Consider the following 15,116-nt stretch of genomic DNA (forward strand, 5'->3'; position numbering starts at 1 on the left):
ACCCCCCATATCCTCCAATCTTCTTAAAGATAATCTTCTTAAATAAATCTGCTACTTTATTTCTCATTCCCGGCATATATTGTACAATGTAATCAAAATCTAGTAACTTTATTGATAATCTTGTCAACCGGGGAGAAGCAGAGTATAAACCCTTGGTTGAGAGAACTTTAGTAAGTGGCTTATGATCACTTCTTGGAACTACATGGCTACCCCAAATGAAGACTCTATTATGTTCTAACTCCCATACACAAGCTAATGCTTCTCGCTCAATTACAGAGTACTTTTCTCCAGTGCGGGTGAGCGAGCGAGAACCGAAAGCCACAACATACTCTTTAACCCTCCTCATTAATCTGTGATAAGATGGCCCCAATGCCTTTAGAGCTTGCATTGGTGGTGACCATAGATTTCAAAGTAGGATCAAACCCCTGCAAGGGAATGATGGTACAGATTTCTTGTTCCCCCAACTCAAACTCCTGCTGGCAGTCTTTTGACCACTCAAGTTTGTTCTTGAGGAGTTGTCTGATGCTGTATGTTTTGTTAGAAAGATTTTCTATGAACTTTGAATAAAATTCCACTAGCCCTAAGAAGGCTCTAACATCATCTTTGCAGCTGGGGGGCGGAGATTTAACTATCGCCTCTAGCAGCTCTCTTTATGTTATTATACCTTCAATAAACACTTCATGGCTTAAATATTTCATGCTTTGTTTTGCAAATTTACATTTTTTAAACTCAGCAGTTAAACCTTTACAGCTGAAAATGTCTATTACATTCATGACAGTTTTGTCATGTTCAATTTTGATCTTCCCCATAATTAAAATATCATCTTGGAAAAACATGACATTACTTACATCCTTAAATAATTCAAACATAATGCGCTGAAACATTGCAACAGCAGAAAGAAGTCCAAATGGAACTCTGACATACCTGAAACAGCCGAAAGAAGTTATGAAAGTAGTAAGGCTCCTGCTGTTCCTATGTAAAGGCACTTGGTGATAGGCAGCTGTGAGGCCTCCTCTTCAACAGCACTTCAACATCTACACTGGCTGCCTATACATAAAAGAATTTTGTTCAAAATTCTAACCATCATCTATAAAGCTACTAAAGCATCAGGGCCAACATATCTTAGGACTAGAATTCGGCCTTATACCACACAGCGTTCTCTCCGATCATCCTCAGGACATTATCTGACAGTCCCCAGTTATCGACAGAAAACAAAAGGGGGAAAAACCATAGCGGTTCTGGGTACTAAAGCCTGGAACAGCTTGCCGCTCCAGTTGAGACTGGCCCAATCAGAATGCCTTTTTAGAAAGCTATTAAAAACGTGGATTTTTTCTGTTACTGATAGTACTGTGTTCTCCCTGTTATCAGAATAATCAATAGGGACTCACAGTCTATCTGCCTCCTTATCTCTTCCGTTACTGTTCTGTTTTCTGCTCATGGTCTGTTAGCGCCAAGATGCTCCTTGGAGTGAACGTAGCGCTTTACAAATAAATTCATTCATTCATTGTGGTGAACCATATTACTCCTTTGGTGACTGAAAGCATTTCTCTTATCTTTGGCAATGGAAATTTGTCAACAATGATGTTCTTATTTAAATCTCTCATGTCTACACATAACCTAAGCTTGCAATTCGCCTTGCGGGCAAAAAGCAATGGAGAAATCCACTCTGAGGCCTCTACTCTCTCAATTCTGCACACAACTTTTCTAGCTCACACCTAACTTCCTCTCTTATACGTCAAGGCATGTTTCTCACCTTATGCACATTTGGACTGGCATTGCATTTGAGCTGAATCTTGTGTTGAAATCCCTTACGTTCTCCAATAGCACCGGAAAAGACTTCAGGATACTCTTTCAACACGTTCTGCTCAAGTTCATCTATAGGCTGTACCACCAGAACAGGCTCTGGGCTGAGATCAAGTACAATACCTAATTCTCCTTGATCCCATCAGCCCTAAACAGATGGACCAGCTTTAGAGACAAAAAAGTGTACCTTCTGCCACTCTATCTTTGAAATTGAATGTAATTGCCTTCACACCTAACATTTTGATGTCCTCCCCAGTGAAGGTTTTAGGACAAGTATTCATGGGCTCTGACTTGTTCCCTAGAACAGGTACAAATATCTCCTGTCATACTTTCCTATTAAATATCGTATAAGGTGAGCCAGAGTCTGCTGTTTCAGTGACAACCACCCCACTTATACTGATTTCACATTTTGTTTTCTTCCTTAGATGGTTGGTTTCACTTGATACACCATCTTCACCTACACTCAAAACGCAACTGCATCATTATCAGTCGTCGGTACTAGTGGATGAATCATGTGTAAGAAGGTTCAAACCCTTCACTTTATGCTTTATGCATTCTTTTATGAAATGTACGACTACCCCGTACCCTGGACACCTTTGGTTTCTAGCAGGACACTTCTTATCATTAGCCAAATGCCACAAACTACCACATCTCTAACATTTAGAGATTGCTCAGACTGATCTGGAATAGTTTTCTCTGTAACCTGTTTCCTTCTAACAGGTTTATTCTTATATTTTGCCTTATGTTTCGTGTACATTTTTGCAAATATGTTGCTATCCTTCTTCACAACTGTCTTATCACCCCTATCAGGTATAACCACTCTAGTGCATCTGCCTGTTAACTCAGCTTTTTAACAACATCTATTACTTCTTGCAATGTATATTCACCCATAGTCCATAATTTATCATGAATATTAGTGTTTGCAACACACATTACAATTTGATCACGCATGAACTCATCATGTAGGTTTGCTAACCTACATGTCAACGCTAAATGTTTAAGCACTGCAACATAGTCTTCTACAAGCTCATCTTTACTTTGCTTCCTGTGAAAAAACTTGTATCTGTCAACTTATGTACACAAACTGTGGGATTAAAGTACAAGTTTAAATCAAGACCACCAACTCCTAGGCAATGTAGTAACATTTTTCTCTTTTTCTCCGATGTTAAGTCTTCATCATCATCAAACGAAGGAATATGATTCTCAAAATGTTCCTTCCACTTATTCCAATTAAGCAAAGGTTTGCCCTTATTTGCCAAAAATGATTGTGAAGGCGATACATTCCACACATTACCAGGAGCCAGAACTGTGTTAAATAAACTTGAAGACTGAAGGAAAAAAATATAGCTTCAAAAAGTATTTCCTTATAGAGGGAACAAGGAAGTATACCCCCAACGTAAAACAGTACCTGAATGACTTGAAAGTGCAATTTGCCTGGCGCGTGTCTGCCGCCTTGTTTGAAGTCTCGATGTGCCGAGAACAAACAGTCAACAAATTAATTAAAGTGTGCCTGTCGCTGAAGCAACAGGCTTACTAAAGGTGCCTGAACTTGAAAGTCATTGAGACTTGAGCAGGGATCCAGTGTACAGCCTCCTGAAGTTTCCCCAAATGATGGCCGCCATACACCAGGTAACGTGATGTCGGCACAAACATAATTCCAGAGGAATTTGGACTTGCTTAGTTGCGCATGCAGTGTGTGATGAGCAGAAAGAAAGGAGGCAGTCTCATGCAGAACCCTTGTGCCAAACTCGTTACAGGCTCCAATGATAATTACAAAAATTATCCAAAGGATGGCAAAGGTATAGGACCTCGTTATGTAAAGATAAATGCTCCTCTGTAGCGTTTGTTCTGCCGAATGCACGCAGGCTTCCAGCCGCGTATTATCGGAGAAGTGCTTGAATGCGGTCAGAAGAGGCACACCATACCCGCACTTGAAGGTTCTTTCTTCCCAGCCAGGGTCGTCTTCAACTTGTCGCCAAAAAGTATAAAGATCAGTCCAACGCAGCATTGCTGTTAGATGTAGCTCTATTCATGATCCTGGCCCAGTACACAGTTGCTTCTACATGCCTCAAGCTCCACTAACGGGCTCCACCTTACAATGTTCTCTTTCCCCCAGGAGACCACATCCTAAGCTGGTCATGACAACTGTGAACACTCTGCATTCTGCAATCACAATAAGTCTCTTTATAGCCAGTGTGAGTTGCAATACACATCGCTGTTTTTGTTTTGCGTAACCTGTACTCTTTTCAGGGAACTTGCTCTGGAGGAGCTCCTGTGCGACCTAAAAGTATTTTACCACAATATTATCTGAAAATATAGACCTTCAGTTATATCATGACAATAATGTAGGCTCAATAATATAGGCTCATGGCTGTCAGTTTTAATATGGCATTAGAGCCCGACGTAGTGAGCTCTACTGGCCATTAAAGGCCCGCTCCAGCGTTTAACAAGGGAGCGGGATTTAGAGGCCGCTACGGAGCATTCTAAGGCCATTATCACATTACACCTCTAGAAGACATAATGTTCTAATTAGTAAAAACAAAGGCCTTTCAGAGCCCGAGGGGTTTTAAATTCCCTCTGACTTTGGGAGGACTTTGTTCACAGCAAACGCTGTGAAATAAAAAAAAACATTGGAATGTTGCTTTCCAGGCTTCTAGCAGCCAATAGAAGCCCAGAGCACTCCATTGTCTCAATGGAGCATCAACATTCCAGTCTTCTAATAAGGAGAATGTATTGCTTAGAACAGTGATACTCAAAGTATGGCCTGGAGCCGCCTGCAACCCTCCTGACCTTCACATGCGGCCCCCGAGTTAGCAACAGCACTGGGCTGCTGTTTACTTCAGAGAGCACTAACATTCAGAAAGATGTTAAATACATGGGGAAGCTTTTATTTACAAGCTAACTGAGGCAAAGGAAATTAATCTAATAAACTATCCTACAACATTTAAGGACCCACAAAGCTCCACTCCCGTCCTGCAAGCATCATTGTGGCCCTCGGGCTCCCCACAGACCATACTTTGCAGCCCCTCGGAAACTGTTCGTATCTATGGGTTAGACAATCGAAAAAGAATTGTAAACAATGTAAATATATAGTCAATTGTACAGAAAGGTATTTTTTTAAAAGCCTTTCAAAAGGAATAAAATATGTGTGGATTTGTTTTGTGACGACAGACCTGAAGAAGTGACACAATTTTTCGAGGAACACGTTTCGGCTAGTGGTGTTTATTTGTAGAATCAAATCATTTTTGAGGCATTGAATGATCAAAAAAGAAAATTAAAGGAAAAGGAGAAAGACTCAAACTCTGTTTCTTGTAATAGGCAAGCAATATTTCCCTTGGTAATATTTTGGAAGTCAATATTAAAGTCACAATATATCTTCAAGCTGATATTACCATCTCAATAGTGTGCCATATTACCACTAGCAGGCAACAGGCCCCCCAACCCCGAAAATTCTGACCGACATGGCCAACCAACTTTGCATAGTTTTACTCGAAGTGCTCCTGCCTTTTCTGTGGAAACACTTTTGATAAAAGTTCCCTGCTCTTTCCTTAACCTAGATAATGCTGCATCCCTCTGCTGTTCTTACTGTCACTTGAATTATTTAACACTGACGTTTTAGCACTATTGCTGTCTTCATTCTCTTCCTGCAGTGGAAGGAGATTGCCTCTGTCTGCATCCCCTCATGTGCCATATAGGAAAATTGCTTTAGACTGCACGCCTCATTTTCATGATTTAGGGAAATTGTCGTTCCCCACCTGTGTAGTGTACGGTGGCCTCGTCTTGTCACATTGTCAGTGTGCTGTGTAGGGTGGTTGCCTTTTGCAGACTTCCCCGATTGTGCAGCATAATGTGATTACTTTTAACTATATGCAGTGTAGTGTAAGGCAAATGACCCTTGTTTTTTTTACCCACCTGTGCCATTCACTGTAATTGCCTCTTACTACACTCCCTAATTGTACAGTGGATAGAAATTACCTCTAACACACTCTACACTGTGCACTGTAGGGTGACTGCCTCTTGCTGCACTCTCCATATGTGTAGTGTAGGATAGTTGCCTATGATTGCATTCCCCATTTTTGCAATAAAGGGCGATTCCCTTTTGCTGCAATGTACATTGTGCATTCAGCTGTGTTTGTTTCTTGCTGTAATCTCCACTGTGCAGGGTGGGGCCACCGCCTCTTTCAGCACTGTGCAGTGCATAGCAATTGGCTCTTGATGCATTCTCCACCTATGTGGTGGCGGGTGAATGCTTTTGATTGCATTCTCTGCCTTTTCGGTATAGAGTGCTTGATGCTTGTCTTTTTCTGCACTCTCCAATGTGCAGTGTAGGGCGACTGCTTCTTGCTGCACTCCCGCATGTGCAGTGTATGGTGACTGTCTAATGGTACAGTAGGGTACTTCCCTCTGGGTCTCGGAAGAGGCTGCGTTGCTGCTCTCTCCCTGTGCTATGTGAGGTCAGCATCACCCCTTGCGTGGTCTATCTGTGCAGCAGGTTCTCAGGCACCTTGGGGTGATTACCTGCTGGTGATGAGCCCAGCTCAATATAAGGGCATTGACTGTTACTAAACTGTTTCTAAGTAGCATCAGCTTGATTCCTCTTGTTGAACTTTCCATATGCAGTGAGTGGCAGGGGTTGCTGCCTGTTCTATGCATGGCGCACAGTGCAAGGTATGTGCTCCTGTTACACCTCTCTCTATAGCTTGAGCTTGTTGCAGTTCGTTAAATTCTCCTGTGCAACCGAAGGTGGTTGCCTCTCGCAGCGTGCAGTATTTCACTTGTGCAGTAGAAGGTGACTGCAGTTTGCTGCAGCCTAGTCTGCATACTTACTGCGAGATATGTACCCTTAAGTGAAGTCGCCTCGATGCAATCTGAGGTGATTGCTTCTGCCTGAGATCTTCGTGTGCATGTGAGGCTGGCCTGCCACGCTCAACTGAGGTCAATGTCCCTTGCTCAGCCCTCTCTCAGTGTAAGAGAGCTGGTGAGGGGCAATAAGTTGCTGCTCGCTGACTTCCTTGACCTCTGTCTGCATCTTCTGCCGCACTGCTGGGAAAGAGGGGGATCCAGTCCATTTGACTCTGTTTCATGCCCCCAGATATAATAGTTACAGAAGAAACAAGAGCAACCCAGTATGTCCTCGTGTCCTTGAGTATAAACCGAGCAACTGAGAACAGATGTTCACTTGGGACTCATTTTCAAACATAATGTGATTACACAGACTTCTTTCTGTGCAGACTTATTCTGTATAGACTAAGTGATAATAGAACAGACATAATCTTATTACAGGCTACAATAAAATCCTGACAACAAGTATTCCATAATTTCTTTATACAATTCGAATCAGCCGAACCAAAGTTTTATTTGCAAATACATTTTAAAAAAACGGTTCTCATCACGTATATAATGAAGTGAGTGGTGGAAAAATCTAGAAAAACACCCCGGGGCGCATAATGACATCAGGGCGCCTGGGAAACTATCAGAGGATGCCAGCTCTCCTCTGCACGAGTGGTTGTAGGGCAGACCTCCTATGCGGGGAAGGGTCGGGAGCATCACTCTTGCGCCACAGAGAAACCCACGCATGCGCACAACGGCAGAGGCCTGCAAGTGATTGAACCAGCCCATCAGTAGTCGGAGTAGTAGGCACAGTCTTCCTTATTTCCTGTGCATCTCTTCGGTGTGCCTGCTGAGCTGCTATGTACAAACATGGCCCTACTGCAGGAGCGTGGGTTCCCCGTGCGCCGGTGAGTGGAAATGAATAAACGAAGGGGCACGTACTGTTTTCCATCTCTGTCCACATCCAAGCGCCACCCCCAATGGTGGCCCACAGCTTTAAGCGCTCTGTAAACAAGCATTGGCAACGCCAATACTTCTGGCCTTTTTGCTTTGCCAACGTGTAAACACTGTCTTTCTCAAAGCTTTTTGCTGATGGTATTCAGCATTAACAAGTAAAAAGAAGTGGTTAAAGCCGATGCTGAACAGTATTGGAAGTGGAAAATGGTGTTGTACATGTGCTTGCTTCATCGCACATGACCACATATCAGTCAAGACAGTATTACAGCCACAGCATCAACACACGTGCCCGCATGCATCGCCACACAGTGGGCATGTTTTTTTGTTTTAATTTACTATTCTAAGACGGTGGCTACTCATCTAAAAGCGACAAATTAAAAAATATAAAATGTGTGCTAAAGACACAAGAAGGAGGAAGCAAACGTAAAGCAGGTCGGGGTGGAGGAAAGTAGATGCAGGCGAGCAGTGGGTGGGATCGATGGATGAGATGGGGGTGGAGTTTAAAGTAAAAAAAAATGACAAAAATATGAGAAGGGTGGGAAGGGGTAAGGGACGCAACGGATGAGCCGGGGAGAGAGAGACAGAGAACACAGAAGGGGCAGGATGTGACGCGGAAGTAGCACAATGTGGAGAGAACAAGAAAACCCCTGCACTTCCATTGAGTGCCAAAAGAAAAAAGTAAAATGTAGCTCCCTGATGTGGATCCATGAATGTACACAAGTCATCTTATCAAAAGAATAGTAAAGAGGCTATGCTCCATGGGAGGGACACATACAAGTAGAAAAAGGAAAGCTATTGAATAAGATGCAAACAAATGAGATGGACAAAAGAGCCATCCAACGTCAAGCTATATGGGCTGACCCAATGTCCACTGCAACTATTCGTATTGTCCACAACAGGTCTTCGATACGAGAGCAGCAAAAAAATGTCTTTAGGTGAGACAGAAGCTGACGGATGTGTAAAAATTGTCCAAAACACAGATACTTGTGCTACGTAAACCCGTTAGAATTCTTTGGAAGGATGGAAGGAGAGGATCACACTAGCACAGGCATATCAAGACAAACTAGAGTGAGAAATAAATAGAGATCACATTCAGTCTATGCTAGCCCCCGATGCACCATGGGATGTGGAGAAAAGGCGAGAATAGCTATTTGTCCTGGAATCCTCGGCGAGGTTTCCACTGTCTGTGTGCCTCTATCTCCTGTGTTTTTTGACTGTGTGCTGGATTTCATTTTAGCTGGTTTAGATACTCTGGGCACGTTGCCACTGATGATCAGTGCCAACGTGCAAGTGCTCCCTGTGCAAATTGTGATTATGACTGGTTGTCCCTGATTGGCCTATTTGATTTACTGGTAAGTCCCTAGTAAACTGCACTGTGTGTCCCCAGGGCCTGTAAATCAAATGCTACAAAGAGCCTGCAGCACTGATTGTTCACCAACACCAGTAGCCTTTTGAAATGTGTCTCAGACCTCCCACTGCAGTATCTGTGCATGCAGTTATTTAACTGCCATGTCGACCTCGCAAGTGCACCCACTTGTTGGGCCCTAACCGTCCCTTCTACTTCATGTAAGGCACCCTAAGGTGGGTAAAAGGTACCCCCAGGGGCAGGGAGCAATGTATATGAAAGGTAGGACATATAGTGGTGTGTTTTACATGTCCTGATAGATAAATACTGAGCATTTCATTTTCCACTATAGCAAAGGCTATCTCTCCCATAGGTTATCATTGGAGCTGCCTTGTAACATCTTACAAGTGTAACTTTCAATTGACAACTGACAGAGATTTGGAGTTTAGGTTCCCTGAACTCAGAATTTAAAATTACATCTGTTAGGGAAGTTGGTTTTTAAATTATGAGTTTGAAAATGCCACTTTTAGAAAGTGGGCATTTTCTTGTTTAACCATCCTGTGCCTCTGCCTGCCCATGGAATCAACCTCTGATTTAGACTGACAGGAGATTGTTTGTACATTCACTTCAGATGCTCACACAAAGGGAGTTGAGGTGTGTCCTGTATATGGTGATGAGTCTTACTGGGTTAGAGTGGTGGGAGGAGTTGTCACTAACACCTGAATAGGCTGTGGCTGTCTTCCACAATGCTGTCTCCGCTCCTTGTAGTGTGGCTGGGCCAGGGTGGACAGGACTGGTTCTGCTGAGCAAGAGAGACTTTTCATTAAATGACTTCAAAGGACAAAGGGGGTATAAGTAGTAGTTCTAATAAATGGGCTGGCCTGTGTTCCACTTTCTAGGTATTATTTAGAAGATTTCTATCTATTAGAAAGTAGTCAAACCTGGACGAGTGACCCAATCTTTTATTCTGCAGGGTGAATCTGTGTGTTTTTTCTCATTTGTCTCTCCATATATCAATCAGGCCTAGGTCTTTAATACATAGACTTACCCACTCTCTCATTCTTGGTAGGTTGGGGCAGTTCTTTGTTGGAAATCTATCTTTTTTGAGGTCTAGTATTATATTAAAGTCACCCCCCATTATTATTGGCGATGTTGGCGATACAAGTTGAGAGCACACTTTTTGAAGAGGTTCAGGTTCATCACCCCCCATTATTATTGGCGATGTTGGCGATACAAGTTGAGAGTACACTTTTTGAAGAGGTTCAGGTTCATCCATATTGAGACCATAATATCCCAATATTGTGTAAGGGTTGTTTTGTATTTTAATTTTTGCTATTACCCATCTTCCTTTACTGTCTACCTCCGCAGCTTCAATCCTTGCCTTCGGTGATTTTTTTGTCAGAATTGCTACACCCTTTACATTACACTCCTGATTCGTACAGGCGTAATCGCCGACCCATTTCTGATTTTTTAGGATCTTTGCCCACTCTTCTTTCACTAGGTGGGTCTCTTGTAGTATAATTATTTCACATTCCGTTTCTTTCAAGTATTCCATGTTTTTTTGCCCTCCTTCTCCCTATCCTAAGGCCATTCACATTCCGTGACATAATGTTTACTGTCATTTGTTGTTGCTTTTTTTTTTAGTTTAGTTTGGTTGGAGTTGACGTGTATCTTTTGTCTTCTACATATTCTCCCCGGGCCCCATCCTCCTTTGTATTGCCTATTAGGACTTTTTTCCCCCATTATGCTCCCCACCCTGTGCGCTTTTTTTGTTTTTGTTTTTATCCTTGATTTTTTTTTTGTGAATCTCTTGTCTTCCCTCCCTCCCTGGAGAAGACTCCTCTTTCCTTCCTTTTGGCATCAATCTGCCCTTTTTGAGCTCCTTACCCTCTTCATTGCTTTATACTCTTGCTTTTTATTACAAGCAATCTTGGCTACGAGTGTCCATTCTGTTGAGCCTTGATGCGTTCTATGAAGCTCTCGACTTACTTGGGGTCTCGAATATTATGCATCTTATTGTCCCACATTATCCTGAGGGAGGCAGGAAAGCGCGTTTGCACTGTTGCCCCTAATGTTTTCAGCTGTTGTACGAGTTGGCCTAACTCCCACTGATGGTCCTGGATTGTTTTTGAGATGTCTGATCTAATTCTACAAGACCAATCGCTCTTTGAGAAAGAATCTACTGTCAGACCATCACTCAGAATTCTTTCTTTCAATGTGTATGTTTTAAAATTCACCAGGATTTTCTTTGGATTTTCTTCTTGTTTTCTCCTTCCCAAAGGGATCCCGGTGTATTCTTTGAATGTTGTCTGCGAGTTCAGCTGTCTTCGTCCAGGGGATTATTTCCTCCAGTAGCTTGATCGTGAAGTTTTTGATATCCTCCCCTTCGAGACCTTCTGAGACATTAAGAATTCTAAGATTATTCCTCCTGGAATAATTTTCCAGTGACTTCATTTTGTCCCTGATCTCGTTGTCTTTAGTTCTTAGTAGGACAATCTGGGCCCGATTCACAGAACTAACTTAAGACAAAATCCTAAACGTACAACCATTATGGTATTCACAGAAGGCACTTACTCATTTCGGTATTCACAGAAGTTAGGAGTCCTAACTTTAGGACTCCTAAATGCCTTCTGTGAATACCGAAAGTCTTAAAATTAGTATTTTTCTCAGTTTGGTAGTAGTATAGTTAGGACTCCTAACTTTAGGACTCCTAAATGCCTTCTGTGAATACCGAAAGTCTTAAAATTAGGATTTTTCTCAATTTAGTAGTAGTAAAGTTAGGACTCCTAACTTTAGGACTCCTAAACTGAGAAAAATCCTAATTTTAAGACTTTCGGTATTCACAGAAGGCATTTAGGAGTCCTAAAGTTAGGACTCCTAACTTCTGTGAATACCGAAGTGAGTAAGTGTCTTCTGTGAATGCCAAAATGAGTAAGTGCCTTCTGTGAATACGAAAATGGTAGTAAGTTTAGGATTTTGTCTTAAGTTAGTTCTGTGAATCGGGCCCTCTCTTTTTGGTTTGTCCCACCTTTTTATTCAATGCCTCTACCTCCAGTTCTACCGTGGTGACCCTGTCTACAAGCACGTTGATGTTCTGCTCAAGCATTTCGCATGCTTTCTGGATTTTTGCCTGATTTTTTTCTGAGGTAGCGAAGTTAGCCCTCATCTCCTTCCTCATTGTCTCCATCATTGTTTCGGTATTGTTTAGATGTGCCAGACTCTGCTGGTTATCAGGTTCATCTATGGACTGTACTCCGGCCTCTGTTGCTGCCTGCTGTTCTCTGTCAGGTTCAGTGACTTGTTCTGTTTGGTCAGCTGCCATCAGTACCTTGTATCTGTTGCCATCCATTTTTGCTTTATTTGTTTCTCCTCCGATGGTTTCTTTTTGGCCTTTCATGTCTTTGGGTTCTACAATGCTTTCTGTTTGCTTTTCTTGGGCTTTAAAGAAGGACCTCTGGGAGGGTGTTATCCTTTGTTTACTGCTTAATCTTGGTGCTTTTAGCTTAGCTTGCTCAGGAAAGGGGGTTGTGCCTTTGCTGTAACAGTGTTTTTTTTATTTTCTTTGTACTTTTAGGGACTATATAAGCAATATTCCTTTTCTCCTTTTTGGTGATTTGCACCTCTATCGCTAGTTGCTGCCTACTCCTTAAGCAGTACCCCCCCCCCCACCCTCTCCTCTATTTGTCCTGTGCCCTGCGTTGTTAAGGTAGGGAGACTATTGGCTTCTGGTGTGTTTATGCTCTCGCTCTCACAGTCTACCTCGCAATCTGTCTCCTTGAATTTCTTAGGCAAACTTCTGATGTTAAATAAATAATTTGGGCTCCCTGGGTTATGTACAGTCTTTGTCCACCGTCCACCTCTCACTGCTTGACAGCCCCCTCTCTCACACTCCCTCTCACTCACCCTTTCTTGCTCTCCTTGTGGTTTCTCCACTTCCCCAGCCGCACTCTCCTCTTTCCCTACCTCAGCGTGGCGATTTTCGCATGGGGCTCCTCTTCCTTCTACTGCCGCCGACGTTTTACCTCTGAATGGCACCCTCGTAGCAGCCCTCCTATTCCTCCAGCATGCCGTAGCTGCTCTCACCCACACGTCGCAGTATGGTGATGCGATCGCGCTGCTGCTGATTGACTACTTTCTAATACATAGAAATCTTCTAAATAATACCCAGAAAGTGGAACACATGCCTGCCCATTTATCAGACCACTCATCAGTAGTTCTGCGCCTTACCCTAAAGAAAGCCCCAAATAACTCAAGATGGACAGTAGACAGAACTATATTTCTTGAAACACCACAGGTGGAAACACTAGCGAAAGACACAGAGATATTCTTCCATGTAAATAAAGAAGGGACCACGAAACAAATTACTTGGGATGCCTATAAGGCTTATATTAGAGGAAGAATAATTAGCACTGTAGCATATAAAAACCAAAAGAAGAGGAACACTATAAAAAGGCTGGAAGAATAAATAGCAACTCTCGATGTAGAACTAGGCAAGAATATAGCGGAGCAGGAGATAACCAGTGTTGTTGAGAAGATAAAATTGACGAAAGAGGAGTTGGCAGACTGCCTAAAAAAAATGTCAGGAAAAGTTGGGTAGCTAGTAATGAGGTTCCATGAGAATCGTAATGGCACTTTTTGGGTGTGTTCGAATATGGACGAGTTTGGTATCTATGAACCGCAAATGACGAGTTTAGTGGGTGTACGCGTTTTCGCTACGCTACTATGCACGGTTCATCTCATTTCTGGGTATGTCCATCTGAACCCTCGGGTTCCATCTTAGATACGGCATCCATTTTGTTTCTTGCCCTCAAGTAGCCAGCGAACGGACGTTGTCCGCTTCGTGACCCTGGGATTCCCGAGCTTTCATGGAGGACACGTGTTCCTTTGAAGGTGTCTTTATGATGAGGGGGATGACACGGCAAAGGCAGATGGCTCCGCTCGAGGGTCATCTTGCCGTGCCAGTGTATTGTTTCAGTCATGCATGCATTAGGCACGAGTCCTTTGATCCTGCAATCGAGTTTCCGATATTGCTCTTTACACTCTTTTCCAATCTGTTGTGCATCCTTGTTTTTCCTTTGCATCTGTTCCTGTCCTTTCTCCTAATTCGTTTACAGCCAGAATGGAATGTGCTTAATGTGGGGATAGTGTGCTTTTACAGTTGGGAACCGGCAATGCTGCTGTAATTATGTTCCGGGTTTCTGAAACATGAATGCGACCCTTTTGAAGTTTATTGTGGGAACTGAGTTGTAACCTTTGTTCGTCATGTTGTGCAATGACGAAAATGTGTATAAAAGGAGCGATCCACTTGTGCAATTTGAAGCAGTCTCCCAGAACCTACACGTTGTGTACTTCTTGCGACTTCTGTATCCCTGCAGTAATAAACGCTGATCTTTGACGCCGCCGGAAGTGTCCTGTGTCTCTGTGTTTTGTACGCCGGAACAGGTAACCCACGAAGGTTTCAGGTGTTGTCCCCTGGCACCGCTGGGCCTTAGAATAGCCCAGTCCTTCAGTTGGCGCCCAACGTGGGGCGACATCAGCGGTACCGGTCCAAAGCCCGACGATCGTGAGGAACTTCGTGTGAAATCTTCGAGGGAAGGTGCACCCCGCTTCATCGATCCAGTTGTCGAAATAAGAGCCCGAAGACTTTTCCCGCGAAGATTCCCGCCTCCTGACGGCTGCGACGGACTGATGCCCTGACTGTCGACCTGTTTTGGCGCCTGGCGTAGTCCTTTGTACGGCGAGACGATAGATGGGCCTTCCTGGTGACGCCATTGCCCTTTCAGTTAAGTATTTGTGGGTCGCTCCCAGAGTTCTTGGTTAAACTTGGTTGTTTGCATGGTTCCATTGCATTTGTGGTTCTTAGTTGTTGGTTCTTAGTTGTTGGGTTTTATTTGACGATTGCAATTGCCAAAAACCGAGGGTCTTGCATTTTTTTTGCGAGGACATCGTACTTCGATAGCCCTTGAAGTTTGTAAACTCGGTTAGTGTGCACGATGCCTGCCCGTAGTACTTTGTTTGGTTTCCTTAAATGTTGCAGCACGGATTCCCGATTGGAGGATTCATGTCCGATACCTCCAGTTGGAACTCCAATTTATGAGCTCTATAGTCGCCATGGAGTAGGTCCTATTGTATACAATGACTATTGGATTTGTTATACTAAAAATGATGGTGTTCTTAGTTG

At 43.2% G+C, this 15,116-nt stretch overlaps 1 protein-coding gene across 6 annotated transcripts in view; it reads right to left on the reverse strand.

Annotated features, from left to right (window-relative positions):
* ASPDH (aspartate dehydrogenase domain containing) overlaps positions 1-15,116 on the reverse strand; it is a 200,921-nt gene that overhangs the window by 162,372 nt on the left and 23,433 nt on the right. The window contains exon 1 of one of the 6 annotated variants that reach the window (XM_085616119.1): positions 925-1,049. The exons of 4 other annotated variants lie outside the window; for them this stretch is intronic. The gene's annotated coding sequence lies outside the window, so the exon portion shown is untranslated. Of the gene's footprint in view, positions 1-924; positions 1,050-15,116 lie in introns of those variants that run through there. One more of the 6 variants, XM_085616120.1, reaches the window with a different exon arrangement.

The sequence above is a fragment of the Triturus cristatus genome, chromosome 7 (assembly GCF_964204655.1).
Source record: "Triturus cristatus chromosome 7, aTriCri1.1, whole genome shotgun sequence".
In the NCBI taxonomy this organism is placed as follows: Eukaryota; Metazoa; Chordata; class Amphibia; order Caudata; family Salamandridae; genus Triturus; species Triturus cristatus.